The sequence below is a fragment of the Schistocerca piceifrons genome, chromosome 4 (assembly GCF_021461385.2).
Source record: "Schistocerca piceifrons isolate TAMUIC-IGC-003096 chromosome 4, iqSchPice1.1, whole genome shotgun sequence".
Classification (NCBI taxonomy): domain Eukaryota; kingdom Metazoa; phylum Arthropoda; class Insecta; order Orthoptera; family Acrididae; genus Schistocerca; species Schistocerca piceifrons.
The window spans coordinates 529,330,528-529,346,233 of record NC_060141.1 but is presented as its reverse complement, the minus strand read 5'-3'; the positions used below and the strand labels follow the sequence as shown (position 1 = coordinate 529,346,233).

The 15,706-nt window shown below is 41.5% G+C and overlaps 1 protein-coding gene across 1 annotated transcript in view; it reads left to right on the top strand.

The window, feature by feature from the left end:
- The window catches only part of LOC124795983 (carboxyl-terminal PDZ ligand of neuronal nitric oxide synthase protein), a 975,569-nt gene that overhangs the window by 233,454 nt on the left and 726,409 nt on the right, over positions 1 to 15,706 (top strand). The gene's annotated exons all lie outside the window — the stretch shown is intronic.

Genomic DNA, 15,706 nt, shown 5'->3' with positions numbered 1-15,706 from the left:
ATATTTCTGAAACACAGTTTGGATCTTTGTATTCAAGTGGATCAACTTTTGTTGCCATACAAAATTCACCACTTTCCATCCAGGTTGGTTTTCTTCGTTGTCTTTTATTCTTCTGTTTCTCTTCATTAGAAGATTCAACAGCTTCTGCTTTTAGAAATTCTGTTAATTCTTTATTTTCATCAGATTCACTCGAATCTTGACTTTCTCTAGAGTCGAGAGTGCCAATTTTTTCTTGAGTTTGGCTTCCTCCAGAAGTGTACAGCCTAGGAGATTTACATTGGTCATCTTTAGATGAATTCGGATCATTAAATTCTTCCTGAGGGACTTCAAATTCAACATGATCACTATATTCAACATGATCACTATGTAAATCACAAACTATTTCTCGCTTAAATTTCACATCGTGAGTCAACACCACTATTCTTTTAGATGGTATCCAAACTCTAAACCCATATTTATCATTAACATATCAAACAAGTCGTACAAAAACTGCCTAATCATCAAACTTGGAACGGAATTGTTTGTTAATGTGAACATAGCAGCCTGTGCCAAAAATTCTGAGATGATCAAGTCGTCCTACTGGTCCATTAAACCATAGTTCATTAGGGGTTTTATTTTCAACTGAAGATTTTCCAGTACGATTTATTAGGTAGACTGCTGTGTTACATGCCTCTGCCCACAACCCTTTAGGTAATTTACCCGGATTTAGCATTGACCGGGCTGATTCAACAATGGTCCTATTTTCCCGTTCAGGAGTGTAAGGAGGAGGAATCAGTACCTCTATTCCCCTGTCTGCAAGCAGTTCACTGACATTCTTATTGTTAAATTCTTTGCCACCATCACATCTAAATTGTTTGACAACATGTCCATTAGTTCGTGCTTCATTTAAAAACTTCTTAAGCACAGTACACACTTCACTTTCGTGTCTTAAAAAGAAAATTCGACGAAATTTACTAAAATCGTCTTTGAAACATACATAATAATGCTTACCTACAAAAGATTTCGTGCTCATTGGTCCATTGACATCCGCGTGGATTAATTCACCAGTACTGGTAGCGCGTATTGTTCGTGTTTTGAATGGCATCCTATGCATCTTTCCAACCGCACAGCCGTCACAAAATTCACTCTTGGCATCTTCCACATTAATGTTCATTCCTTTTAAAATATTCTTCACGTGTTGTCTATTTTGATGACCAAACCTTTCATGGTACACTTGCAATGTTTCGGATGATGTTATCAAGTTCACACGATTCATTTTTGCATTTCTAACAACACGCATGTTCAACACATAAAGTCCATTTTTCACATAACCTGTCATACCAATATTGCCACTGACTTGTTTTCGAACACAGACATTATTATAATTAAAATTATTACTGTAGCCTCTGCAGGCAATGGCTCTCACAGAGAACAGATTAGCACTTGCATCAGGGACGTACAAAACATTGTCCATTCTAGCATTGTACCATTTATTGTTTCGTCGAATTTGGATGTAAACTGTTCCTTGACCGCACGCACACATTTTGACATATTTTTTCTCAATTAAATGACTTGAGAACATCAAATTCACTACACGAAACAAAATACTGTTTTTTGGGAGTGATATGATTTGTAGCGCCACTGTCGCAATACCATTTATTTGGGTCACTGTGATTACTGGTACACACACCCATAGCGTCTGAAGTAAATGCAGCGTGTTCACTTTCTCGCTTCTTCTCTTTTCTTTTATTGCTGTCACGAGTCTTCTGTGGACACTCTGCTGCCCAGTGACCTAATTGTTTGCATATATTACACGGAAACTTCTGTTTTAATTGTGACTTCGTCATCTTTACTTGCTGATTACTTGTTTGCCGTTTTCTTGTTTTAGAAACGACAAAAGCTGCACTTCTATTAATGTCTTGTTCACGCAGTTCAATTGTACAGAGTTTTTCAATCAATAAATTCAAGCTTTGCTTTTCTGTCGGTATCGTATCCCAGAGATCCTTAAAATTGTCGTAGTGTTTTCCCAGTGTAGACAAAATTCGACCATTTAAGATTCTTTCAGATAGCGTATTTTCTTCATGTTTTGCTAATTTGTCGTTCAGGTCCACAAATAACTTTTGCAGTTTGGCCACATGTGCACTAATATCTTCCGTTTCATCACGTTTAACACGGAAAAATGTTTCAATCAACATATTCAAGCACTGAGTACTGCTACGTTCAAATTGGGCGCGCGATTTGTCCCAGATTTCTTTAGCATTCTTGCACGTTAAGACGAGTTCTGCAACAGGTTTACTTAGTGCACTTGCTGTAAGACTTGCTGCCTTTGCGTCGTCCTTGTGCCATTCCACATACGCTTCTCTTTGTGCACTTGTCGCATCTTGCGGCAACTCTACACGTTCACGTGTACCGTTAATAATATCTTCTAGTCCATATGAACGCAGCACCATAGAAATACGCCATTTTCATTTGGCCCAGTCGTCAGGTCCTTCAAGCTTATCAATGCTGATCTTATAATCGCCACTAGCAGTCATGTATCTTTACAGACACAGGCTCATTTCAAACATTGTTTTACTTAAACTATGTTGCTTGCCTTTACACGTGTACTGAGCCCATAACCTGATGAAAAATATTATTTAAAAGGCAAGAAAACATTTAATTAGCTTTGTAATTACACCCTGGATACGAAAAAAACCACATTTACTGAAAGAAGACACAGAAGCTACATACAAGCCAAGAATAAAGATATTGACAGCAGAGTCATGGAGCAGCGCATAAATATAAACGTCAAAGAATTTTTTCTTTTCTTTTAACAGTCTGGAACCGAGCGACCGAGCTCCTGCCTCGGACATGGATGTGTGTGATGTCCTTAGGTTAGTTAGGTTTAATTAGTTCTAAGTTCTAGGCGACTGAAGACATCAGAAGTTAAGTCGCATAGTGCTCAGAGCCATTTGAACCAACTTTTTTAATTTGTCTGTAAGCGTTGAAAATTAAAAACCGAACTTGTCGAAAATCTTCCCAAACTTCGTTTGAATTTTCATTGGTGAAGAACAATACAGAATAGATAATTTTACATTGGTGAAGTGGAAAATGGAAATGAAGTCCCATGCTCCTTGACAGAGCGTAGGGGAACGATTGGTGTAGTACCTTATTTTATTTGTTTGACTATTATATGATCTGTGGGTAGCTGTTGTGCGTATCACACGCGCTGAAAATGAATACATAGACTGCCCTCCATAAGTTTGGAAACACGATGCTGCGTATTACAACGGAGCAAGATGGACGTGATCTATGTGAGTTATTGGTTAGAATACGGAATAGCAAGCTCAAATAACGGTTAATAATGACACGTACAGTATTGTACACTTAATTATTGTACATTTACAAACATATTGGAACATACTAGTATTTATGTAAACCGACTTTACCTGTCCGAGCAGTTCTACTAAAGGCACCAGGTGGAGCGAGTAGACCGCATGGCTATGGAGGGGTACGATGATTACATTTCTGTTCACTTGTAGTTGCGTTTGCATAAAGGTATAACACGTCGCGAAAGTAATTTAAAATGGCCCCAAAGTGCCAGATTCCTTATGAATCACGGTTAATGGTAATCACTTTGCACCAAAAAGGTAATAGTGTCCGACAAATAGCCAAGAAACTGATGATTTCCATCAGCGGAGTTGTCAAAACCATACACCGGAATCGAGAAACAGGCTCCTATGGAGATCGTCCTCGCCCAGGAGCACCCAGGAAAATATCATAACGCCAGGAAAAGTGTTGGTAGTGACCAGTAAACGTAAAAGATTAAAAACTGTCCGTGAATTGACTGCTGATCTAAACGCAACGAGTGATACACCGGTGAGTGAGTCAACACTGAGACGATGTCTGGCAGACAACAACCTCCGAGGATGTGTAGCAACAAGGAAACTACTGTTGAGCACTGTAAACAAGAATAAAAGGTTTCAGTGGGCTAAGATGCACCAACAATGGACATCGGGGGATTGGGAAAGAGTCTTATTCACTGATGAATCCAAGTTCGAAACATTTGGAAGTAAACGCCGTCAATTTGTACGCCGTTTACCCCACCAAATCCTGAATCCTCAGTGCATAATTCCAACTGTAAAGCATGGAGGGGTTTATGTGATGGTATGGGAGGGAATAAAGTCGGAGATTTGGTGAAAAGACATTGAAAACTGAACCAGCAAGACAATGACCCGAAACACGTCTCGCTTGTATCAGAACTATGTGAAGTTTCTAGAGGTTCCTAAAATGTTGAAAAACATGGAATGGCCGCCCCAATCCCCTCATTGTAACCGAATCGAGCTGCTATGGGATGAATTGGACAGGAGGATCTGAAAACGGGAAATCATGAGTGGGTCACAATTGTGGGAGGTGCTACAGCAAGAATGGAATATTAATTCCAACTGAAACCTTGCCGAAACTGACGCAGCACATGCCGAGAGCGTGCAAGGCATTGATGGAAGCAAAGGGCGGCTATTTTGAGGAACCGAAAATTTAATTGTTGCATCTTCCTGTATATTATTTGAGCTTAATAAACATTTGGCAAACTGCTAAATGCATTTTATACTGTACTTCCTTTCCTTTGTCTCTAATTACTCGGTGTTTCCAAACTTATGGAGAGTAAAGTAACTAAGCGTTATAATGCAACCATCCGATATTTAGGTGGATGGTTTCGACGGTGGGCCTTAGTGCAGTTCAAAGCAGTCACTCGTCAACGGTAACACAACTACCAAGTGTGGGGCAATACATAAGAGAGTCAACTGAGAAAAGCTGGAAGTCCTGTGAATCAGAGAAGTTATCGATGAGCTATCGATACAGTCGTAAATTACAAAGCGGACGATGAATCAAAAGATGCTATCCGGCCTTGGCATTTCTTAACGGCGTAACAAAGTGAAGGTCGTGCAGTTACAGCATACCTAAAGAAACTGAGGCCTGGTTTCTGACGCAGAAATAACTATAGTTTCGCTATCGTTAGCATCGTTAGCTCCGTATTTGGCTGAAGAGTATGGTGCAATGTAACAGCTGCAGTTGGTCTGTTGCTGCATTGTCTGGTACACATGCACTCAAGAACACCTGAGGAACACCATGTTTTGTAAGAGTGGTGCAGCGACTACATTATTGTCACAAGACGCGGTTAATGACCGTGTGTTTCCTTCGGCCGTTGTACCTGTTCACCATGGTGTAGTTGCCCATGTGACCGAGACTATTTCAGGAGCTCTACTCGCTATAGTGTACATCATCACGAAGCAGTGCGTCACTGGAGAGTATTACACAACTGATATTCGATACAGTTTGGTTACGTAATGTGCTGAAGGATGATGGACGCAAAATTGGCTCCTGAAGAGTGGATATGTTGCAATGTTATACACCAATAACTCTTTACCTCGCTTATTAATTAAGAAGCATTGCTTTAACGTTATTTGTTAGTCTTACTCAACAGAGTTTAGAGAGTTGTGGAAAAAAGACTTGTAAGTCGATCACGAACTACTTCGTCAGTATTATACTAACGGGCAACCTTCCGAGAACTTCAAAAGAACAAAAATCACAGCAATACTCAGTCCTAGTAAATCATCGAATAAAGCTATTAGCCATCATCCAGTCACCCTTCTGAGCTGCTGTTGTAACATTTTAGAAAGATCCATCGTTAACGGAAGTGGTACATATGTTCATGATGTTGCTCCCATCGAAGAAGCAAGATCATTGGGGTTTGTCGATTTTACAGCTACCTAGGATACGGTATGGAAGACTCGTGTACAAACCCGCAAATGCTATAGACTGCCAAACTGTAATCAGGCTTATATACAAGTTGTCCGAGAGTTACTTCCAAGTGGTTCTTGGCAGTAGATTAAACCGACAGAAGAAACTTCATAAGTCTTCCCCAAGGTTCAGTTTTGGTACCAGTTCTGTTCAACTTACGTAGATTTGATTTCCCTGTAAAGAACACAGTCTTGGAAGTTGGTCAATCGACAGGCAAGTCTTGTAGCTGTTGGAAAGCTACTCCCTGCAGATCTAAGTACAATGCATGATTATTTCTTCTTAACAGTAGAATGGCCAATGTAACGTTAAATACCACCTTTAATTGTCAAGGCCGGCTGGAGTGGCCGTGCGGTCCTAGGCGCAACAGTCCTGCCTCGGGCATGGATGTGTGTGATGTCTTTAGGTTAGTTAGGTTTAAGTAGTTCTAAGTTATAGGGGACTGATGACCTCAGAAGTTAAGTCCCGCAGTGCTCAGAGCCATTGAACCATTCTAATTGTCAAGTCCTCCACAATCAAAAATTCCCAAAATATTTATCTGTCATTCTTGATAGAAACCTGTCATACAAGAAATACTTAGAAAACACAACATTAAAGCTGAGATTTCGCAATAACATCATGCAGAAGCTGAATGGTGTCTCACGGGACGCAAGAGCTACAACACTACGATGTTATTCGTTAGGACTCCTCTACTCTACTACCGAATACTGTCACCGAGCGTGTCTTGATAGTTCACACGTGATAAAAATCGATATTCATGTAAATGATGCAGTTAGGGCAACAACAACATGCATCAGGCCTACTTCTCTTCTCTAGGTACCATCTCACAGTGCACCACCAGATATGCGAAGACACAACGCCCTTCTCAGGTGATGTGAAAAATTAATTAAAATTCCCCAGCTCTTAATCCACGCTGACGTGCCTGCACTTGGAATGAACCGATTAAAATCCAGGCAGTTACCCAGCATATTGACTAAATCGCTGCGAGCAGTGGATTTCAGTATGAACAGAAAACAGTCAGAAACCTGGTCCAGCATTTCCCATGACTAATATCAGATTCTCATAAAACCTGGTACAAGGCCAGCCGGCATGGACCTAATGCGACTTTCTTCGAAGACAGTTGCCAGATTGCTCACAGGCCTTGATATATGTGTATAATAAGTCACCGCTGGTGGGGAAAGCCTTGGACTTCTCAAAGTGACTGCGGCAGTGAACATCAAACCATCAAACACACTGTAACAAGCTGTAGAAGACGAGTTTACTCTGGAAATCTAGTAGCTTTCTTCGAAGTGACAAAGGTAGCCCTTGAATGACTTGAAAATTTAGGAATTACATTTTGTATTAGTGTATTAGTTCTGTTTATTTTGTAATATTACACAGCTCATGGATATTAGTTGCTCTTCAGGGTGTATTGCCATACGGTAAATAAATAATAAAATATTCGATTCCTTCTCATGTTCCTCTCAAGTATATCTCGTTTGTTCAAGCGACGAAGTGTCTGTAGATCGTAATTAATCTACAAATGCAATATTAATGCAAAGGTAGTAAAAGATAAGATTTGTTATTCACAGTTTTCTCTATTTTTAGAGAAATGTTGCTTCTACGTCTGCAGTGTTCCTTTATGTGCTAACTACTAGCTCTCATGCTCTTTGCAGGCAGCAAACTGTTTCGAGTACCACCTGGCGTCGTCATCGGCAAACGATAGTCAACAGCGTCGACCCCAAAACTAACTGTACACAAATACGGAAAAAAAACAAATTGCATCTCTGAAAGATTCCCGAAATATCAGAATGTGCTTTGTTAACAGCTGGGCACTTTGAATAATACTAGTCTCGCCTACATGTATAAATACGTCTAGAGAGAGGAACAGCACCTAGTTTTGATGAAACGACGGTTATAATGAATCGTGATGGAGACTTAAAGAGGCAACTAAATCATTGGGGGAATTATCCTAATTCATTATCAGCAACTACCCGTAATTTAGAGCCTGGTCAGAGCAGTGTTTAAGCCGCGCCCATCACCCTCGACGCTGTCTCACCCGTGATCAGTACGACTGAAGTCAGTTGACCCTACACGTGGACACTCGTGTCTGTGGAGGCTTCCTTGCACAATTTTTGTACGTAGAATTTTCTCTCTACTGCATATTAATTTATTTCTCAGTTTTGCTAACAGCCCGTTGCGGCAGTCGCCATCATCAGACCATTACGAAGAAGCAAATAACTGCGTAGTTACAACATATTTCATCGTAGCCTTCTTTGAACACAGCACGTATCAGTGAATAGTCAGGTACGCTGTTACGTTTCTAGAAGTAAAAATAATTTTCTTGTAGGCTGTCCAACCGTATCTACGGTTCAGGTTAGAACTTTATATTCTGGTTCGAAAGTCTATAACAGATTCCCGACTGTTACACAGATAATCGAGAATTTGTAAATATTATAAAACAAAGTAACAGAATACCTTATCAGCTACGCCTTCTACGGTCTACCTAAGTATTTGAACTCGGGAATGTAAATAAGAACAAAGTTTGTTTTAAAATCTTCGCTTTGCCAGTAAGCTCACGTAGAAAGCTCATGGTTGCCTGTGTTGAGTTACATAAATACTTTCTCTGAAGTGTTTGGTAAATAACTGCAAAGGAGTTGTGTAAGACGAGCAACAATGGCTTTTCACTGTTTCAGCTATTTTCTCTCATCTTGATTGTGTTCCGATGTTGCTGCTGGCCGAAACATGCAACACAGCAAATTTAATAGTAATACATTTAGGGATCTGGGCAAATTGATACGTGTGATTGCTAGAAACTAAATCAGATAAATTTCTATGGGCAAGTATTGAATCTAATCGCTGACGCCACCAGGAATTTTCTTTCCTATTACCGTCTAAATCATTCTTACGCTATTTTGCACCGATGATTCACATCGTCATCAGATACCGGGCTCTGAGCACAATGGGACTTAATTTCTGAGGTAATCAGTCCCCTAGAACTTAGAACTACACACATCCATGCCCGAGGCAGGATTCGAACCTGCAACCGTAGTAGTCGCGCGGTTCCAGACTGTAGCGCCAAGAACCGCTCGGCCACTCCAGCCGGCTCAGCAGATACCTGTAGACGAAAAATGGATATACATCCGCAAACAGAAGGTTCCTGTATCATCCACACAGCAAGCAAACATCTTCGATAAGAGAGTACCTGTATCACAAGTGTCTTCACATTTCAGGCCGTTTCCTTCTTACATTTTATGGCAGGCCTCTGAACTATAGCTTGCCAGCAAGCAGTAAGCTCAAAAAAAAATGTTCAAATGTTGTGAAATCTTATGGGACTTAACTGCTAAGGTCATCAGTCCCTAAGCTTACACACTACTTAACCTAAATTATCCTAAGGACAAACACAAACACCCATGCGCGAGGGAGGACTCGAACCTCCGCCGGGACCAGGCGCACAGTCCATGACTGCAGCGCCCTAGACCGCTCGGCTAATCCCGCGCGGCTAGCAGTAAGCATTGTCTCGTGCGAATCCCTTGAAAACAACCTACTCAGATTCCGCCGTCGGCATGCAACAACGTTTATTACTCTTCAGTGCGACCGACCTTCCTCCGTGATTCAAGCGACCAAAGGCGGTGTTCTAGAGGCCATGTTGATGTGTGTCTTCCTGCTTATTGAGACCAGAGATTGACTTGTGTAACGTTGGCCTCCGCAGCCCATAACAAAAACAGGTGGTTTTAGATGTTCTAAATGATCATCGCTAGCTGTCTTCTAGCAACCAGGTAGCGAGAAACTGCACCGTGATCCGTCTGACCACTGTACTGACTAGTCTTCGACGATCTCTGGCACCAAGAAGTTGTTGTCCACGACATTTAAATCAGGGAGCGGTGTTTTTTCGTGCTACGGGCTACATCCTGTTACACGATAGTACCTCAGCTCCTCTGCAAACTGGAAGGTGGAGTGTACCAAATTTTGGGCACCCGTTATTAGCGGCGACGAAAGAGCTGCTATCGCGCATCTGAGCTACCCCGCGGTCGTCCCTGACGTCACGGTGACGGCCAGTACGGCCCCCTGGTGCCATGCTACATCTTGACGTATTGCATTCGTCGCTGCTATTTTCTCAACACAGTAGGTATCTCTCCATCCAGTTTCTCATGCATTTTATTCGACCCAAATAAAATGAGATTTTTCTATAATTAGCATTTTCATAACACGTTTTTAGTCTTATTTTTAGAGATACAATTTTTTTTATCAAGATAACAAATGGTAATTTGTAATTATAAGATCGGGAAAAAAGGTAATTAATTATTAATTCTTTCTTTACGGTTAGGTATAGCGGTTCTGGTATACAATAAAAACCCCGCGCTTCAGTATTGTAGCATGCAGCTATATGAGTCAGTACAAAACGGCACAGCCTACTAATGTAGTGGATTGTCTTGCGGCAAATATTTTTCTGTTCTGGAAAGGGATCAACGCTGAGGTTTTGACAATATAAGGAAGTAATGTACCACCATATGACGCAGTGTTGAGTGGCGTGCACGCTTTCCATTGTGGTCAGGCAAGTCTGAATGAGTAAGAAGGATGTGAAGAACTGGCAATCACAAGAGAAGCGGAGATTCTGGCACTCGAAGAGGGCCGGCCGCGTTGGTCTCGCGGTTCTAGGCGCTCAGTCCGGAACCGCGCGACTGCTACTGTCGCAGGTTCGAATCCTGCCTCGGGCATGGATGTGTGTGATGTCCTTAGGTTAGTTAGGTTTAAGTAGTTCTAAGTTCTAGGGGACTGATGACCACAGATGTTAAGTCCCATAGTGCTCAGAGCCATTTGAACCATTTTGAACTCGAAGGGGCCTCATGCCATTCTGTTCAGGACAGTCATACATGCTGCTTCTTTGGGCTATCAAATTCTGTCTCTTCCCCCGGCCCCTCCCCCTGCAGTTAAGTGACATGGCACCGATTGACTACCTTTTTTCTCGGACGAAGAGACAATTGCGCGGTGGGCCTCTCCGGAATGACGACGAGGTTATTTTCGGTGTGAAACGCTTCTTGAATAGCCAAATTGCTCACTTTTGCAACCAAGGCCTTCGTCTAGTCGTTCGTCGCTGGGAGAAGAAAACTTTACACTGAAGGGTGAATATCTACAGAAGTACTAACCTCGTGGCGAAGTTTCGTGTTCGCAACTCGATTTACTGCTCAGCAGCTTTTGAATGTTGGGCCCCATAAGGTTCTCTTTCTGTGCAGCGACCGTGGATTATAAAATTATAAAGAATGTAGCAACCAGTCGCTGAAGCTTAATTTATTTATCTTGTTGCAAATCGATTTCGACTGATATCAGACATCATCGAAGAATTTTTCTAGCCGATACATGTCATGAGTAGAAGTACTGTCCTTGGCAGATTTCTGTCATGACAGAAATCTTCCAAGTACAATACTTCTACTTATGGCATGTATCGGTTAGAAAAATTCATCGATGATGTCTGATATCTGATTTCTGTCATAGTAGAAATCTGGCAAGGACAGTAGGACAGTACTTCTACTTATGGCATGTATCGTTTAGAAAAATTCATCGATGATGTCTGATATCAGTCGAAATCGATTTGCAACGAGATAAATAAATTAAGTTTCAGCGACTGGTTGCTACATTCTTTATAATTTTAATTCCTTAGCAGCTGTCAGTGGACGCCTCTAATACACTCCCTTTCATGTGAAGTAACTTGTACACCTATGCTTTATCGGCGGGCATGTGAATGATTAAGAGTTGAAATTCGCTAGAAAAGGCCGGATGGCAACCACAGTGCATTAATAGTGTTCGTATGTAGTGTACTTAGCACCTTTGTCGGATATACAAGACACGTGTATAGTGTCAGGCGTTGAGCCATCAATATGAAGGACGCGGGGATGCAGCATACTCGTGTGCCACAGTGTTATCGGCACCTGACAGAGTTGAAAATAGGGCTCATTGTGCTTCTCCATTTGGCTGGTAGGACAGTACTACAGTACTTCTACTTATGGCTTTCCGGAGTGGGAAGGCGCACCTGGTCCCCAGCACGAATCCGCCCGGCGGACTTGTGTCGAGGTACGGTGAGCCGGTCGGTCTGTGGATGGTTTTTAGGCGGTTTTCCATCAGCCTCGGCGAATGCCGGCTGGTTCCTCTTATTCCGTCTCAGCACACTATGTCGGCGACTGCTGCGCAAACAAGTTCTCGACGTACGCAAACATAGGGGTTACACTCGTCTGGTGTGAGACGTTCCCTTGGGTGCGGGGATCCACCGGGGACCGAACGCACAATAACCCTGGGATCGGTGTGGGGCGGCGGAGGTGTGAAGTGGACTGCGGTAGTCGTCGTGGGGTTGCGGACCATTGCGGCTGCGGTGAGGACGGAGCCTCTCCGTCGTTTCTAGGCCCCCGGTTGACATACCATGCAAAGTTCATTGCACGTTTCCTCGGTTTTGACAGCCACTGAAATAACAGCACGTATCCTCTCAACCCGCGAAGCTTTTTTTCGTTTCCTCCTCCCCTTCTAGAGCTTCACTTTTTTTGTCAAGCGGTGTACACCACTCGTTAAGTTGAAGTTCATCCCAGTGTAAACTGCCAGGAAAGAATATAGAATTTCTTACTTCCTGTTTCATCCTACAGTGAAAATACGTCGTTAATTTTACGAATCTAGGTTACTTTAGTCACAGTACTAGTTTCCGAATATGATTTTGTTACGTAAACTCACGGTGGTTGTATAAAAGTACGTAGCGAATCACCCTCAGGAAATTGCAAGAATTCCATCTCCCTCTGATACGTAGGCGTAAATGTCTTGCATATTTTGTTTTTTAACTCTTTCTGTGGGTCATTTATTCCTGAGTCAACATGCTGACAGGAGACAATCGTCCCTATCTAAATCGGCATTGTTGTTCTAGTAGAACGCTCCCACTCAAACTACATAGGCCTCTGCCAAGCGCCGGCCACGCTTTGTTTAGCAGCATACCTTCCATCGTAGGAACCACGAGCGTTTATACACTCGCTTTGAGATGGGAGAACAAGAGCTATTCTCTTCCTCCTTTAACGTGTTTTGGCTCGTTTCCATCTATTACTCTCTGGGTGGTGTATTGTTTACTTCAGCTGATGTTATCTTAAAGTTGCTATGTTCTTCTTACTGACCAATTCTCTTTAACATTATTTATTAAAAATTAAAAAAGAACTATTTCTCATTTTAAAAAGTATAAAAAAACAGGACTTTACAAAGAATCAGGTTGAAGTTAACCTTATATATCAATTCATTCTCTCTGATGTTCTTTCCAGTTACTCACATTTCATCGTTTTTAAATTCTTAGAATGGGCAAATCGTTCCCGCCCTTCTTACGTTCTATACATTGTGTTTTGTGTGTTACGATGATTACATTAGACATTTTATCAACTCCCTATCTCCGATTACTTTCGTAATGTTTGTTTAAATTATTGGTCACCTTGTTCAGCGTACGCTCCGTTGTGATTTTCTCTGTAATCTTTTTCCGATTGCTTTATTTTCAGTAGGGAATGTTTTTTTATGGAGCATTTACTTCCCTTTGCAAGCCCCTGTTTAGCTCCTAGCCAACCACCATTAAGTCATTATTCGAGCTACCTGTACAATACACTTCATGACTGCGTAGCGCAACCAAATCCAAATACTGTACATCATTATTTCCTTCGGCACCGCCCAGAACGTAAACCATACCGCAGAATGTTTGAGATTTTGTTTTTTAGCCTGTAACAGGAAAATACAATGGAGAATAAATCACGAAACAACCTGAGAGATTACAGGAACTAACAGTTGACAGAGAAGAGTTTATACACGATAAGAGTGTATACGCGGATAAAGTAAAGCAGTTTACTCAGTTTAGGATTTTTCGCTTAGTCTCATCCTACGACTTAAAATCATCACAGTCAGAGAGAGACCAGAAACACATTTTCTAGAAAGTCCAAAGACAATTGAAACTGGTGAAGAAGTAGTTTTTAAGTACTGCAAGGGGAACATCTCTTGCGTTGGTATTCTCTACAGAAGAATATTGTGCACCAATCCAGTTGCGCATTTCGGCTTGTAAAGGAAGCTGATGTTCTTTACAATGCAGCCGTGAGAACCAGTTGTGACACGGTCAGATCTCCTACTCACCTACTTCTGCTTGAGGAATATAATTAGGCGTGACACAGTACGATAATTAGGTAACAATTCGAAAGGAAACGTAACGAAACATCCATTTACCATTTAAGAGCATTTGTTTGTATTAACACTTAAACAGTACGTTTTTACATTATTCCTAAACAAAAACGAACCCAGCCTACTACATACAGAACGGTACTGATGCATTGCAACAGCGGCTCAAAGCGGTTACCATCAATGTTGTTACAGACACTGTAACTACGAAGCATGTTGCGGTACACACTGCGCATCCCACCTGGCGTGTCTTCAGTTTCTGGTGCAGCGGGCAGAACTCGTGCCAGTGGATCTTCCTCTGTCACTGCAGGAGTCTCGTAAATTAAACTTTTGGAAAGACCTCACATGAAGTAGTACACGTCTTCCTCTCTACCCTATCGCGTACTAGGAAAGCAACTCAGAGACTTTTCTCTTTCGCTCAACAGACGTGAACGCGCTACACATCTGAACTGAAACCATCATAGCTTTCGCTACGATAAGGATGAGGAGTAAGTCGTCAGTGGAGTGCCGAAGGAACCATAAAAGCAATGAGAACATAACTCACGTGGATGTACGACGCTTTGAACACCGCTCATCAAAAACAGGACACAAGTGCCTGAACCACTAAGTCACGTTGTTCCCTCTTAATGAAATAAATATATTCTATTACTTTGTGTTGTATACATATTATTTTCGATTATTCTCTTTTGAGAGAGCGATTGAACTTGAGTAGTCATGATTTCTTCTTCTTTCTTCGTTCTTCCCAAATTCTCTGCATACGTTCACTATGTTCCCTCTAGCGTTCTCCGATCATCTTTTTCCAGTTCTGCTTTCTGTATATTCTTGTTTAAGTGTGTGTTTCTTTACGATGTTTCTTATCTGTTCTCTATTGTTTATGTTGTCTAGCGTGATCCCCAGTTCTTTAATGTCTTATTCTGCTTCAGTGATCCACTTTGTCTTGTTTTTGCTCTTGTTTACTATCTCAAAGATTTGTCTTGTGAGCCTGTTTTTATTCATCATGCTATGTCCATAAAATTTCATCCTTCTCTTTCTAATGGTGTGTGTTATTGTTTCTATGTCTTTGTAAATCTCTCTAGTTCGCCCCTTCATCCGAATTTCTTCCCGAAACACTGGTCCATATATTTTCCTCAGAATTTTTCTTTCCTGCTTTTCAGTCTCTCTGAGCTTCGTATGACCATGAATCACTGTAGTTTCTGCAGCATAAAGTGTTTCTGGTAGGACTACTGTGTTGTATTGCCTTAGTTTCGCATTGACAAAAATAGATTTCTTATTGTAGCGATTCCAAGTGAGCCTATATGCTTTTTGTAATTTGGAGATTCTATCATTATTGGCCATTGAGTTCAGTCCTGATGGTTGGATTATCTCCCCCAGATTCTGAAGTGGGCAACTGGTGCCACTTTCCCGTATTGAGTTATTTAGCTTGCGGGTTATGCGCAGAAATTAAAATATGTGTTCATTGCGAGAGCTAACGTTTCTATTATAATTTCGTCTCAGAAGGCTAGCTTTCCTGTGTAATGATATGTAATTCCTTCAGCTTCCGTGGTATTCCTATAATGTGCTTCATTTTAATCACTCTTAACTTTTCTTTCAAGGATTAATTGTTTCGTTATTGTCTATACATGCACAGAGATAATTTTTTATGTTCAGTTTGACCTAAATTCACTCCGTCACCTTTGTAGTAGCTTACGTGTGGAATAAAGCGATACTTTGCTGCAACGGCTTCGAATAAGAGGAGAAAAGGTAGTGTAATCCCTGGAGAACCCACATAATTTTCTACCAGCCCAGTCCCCTGTGCAGGAGA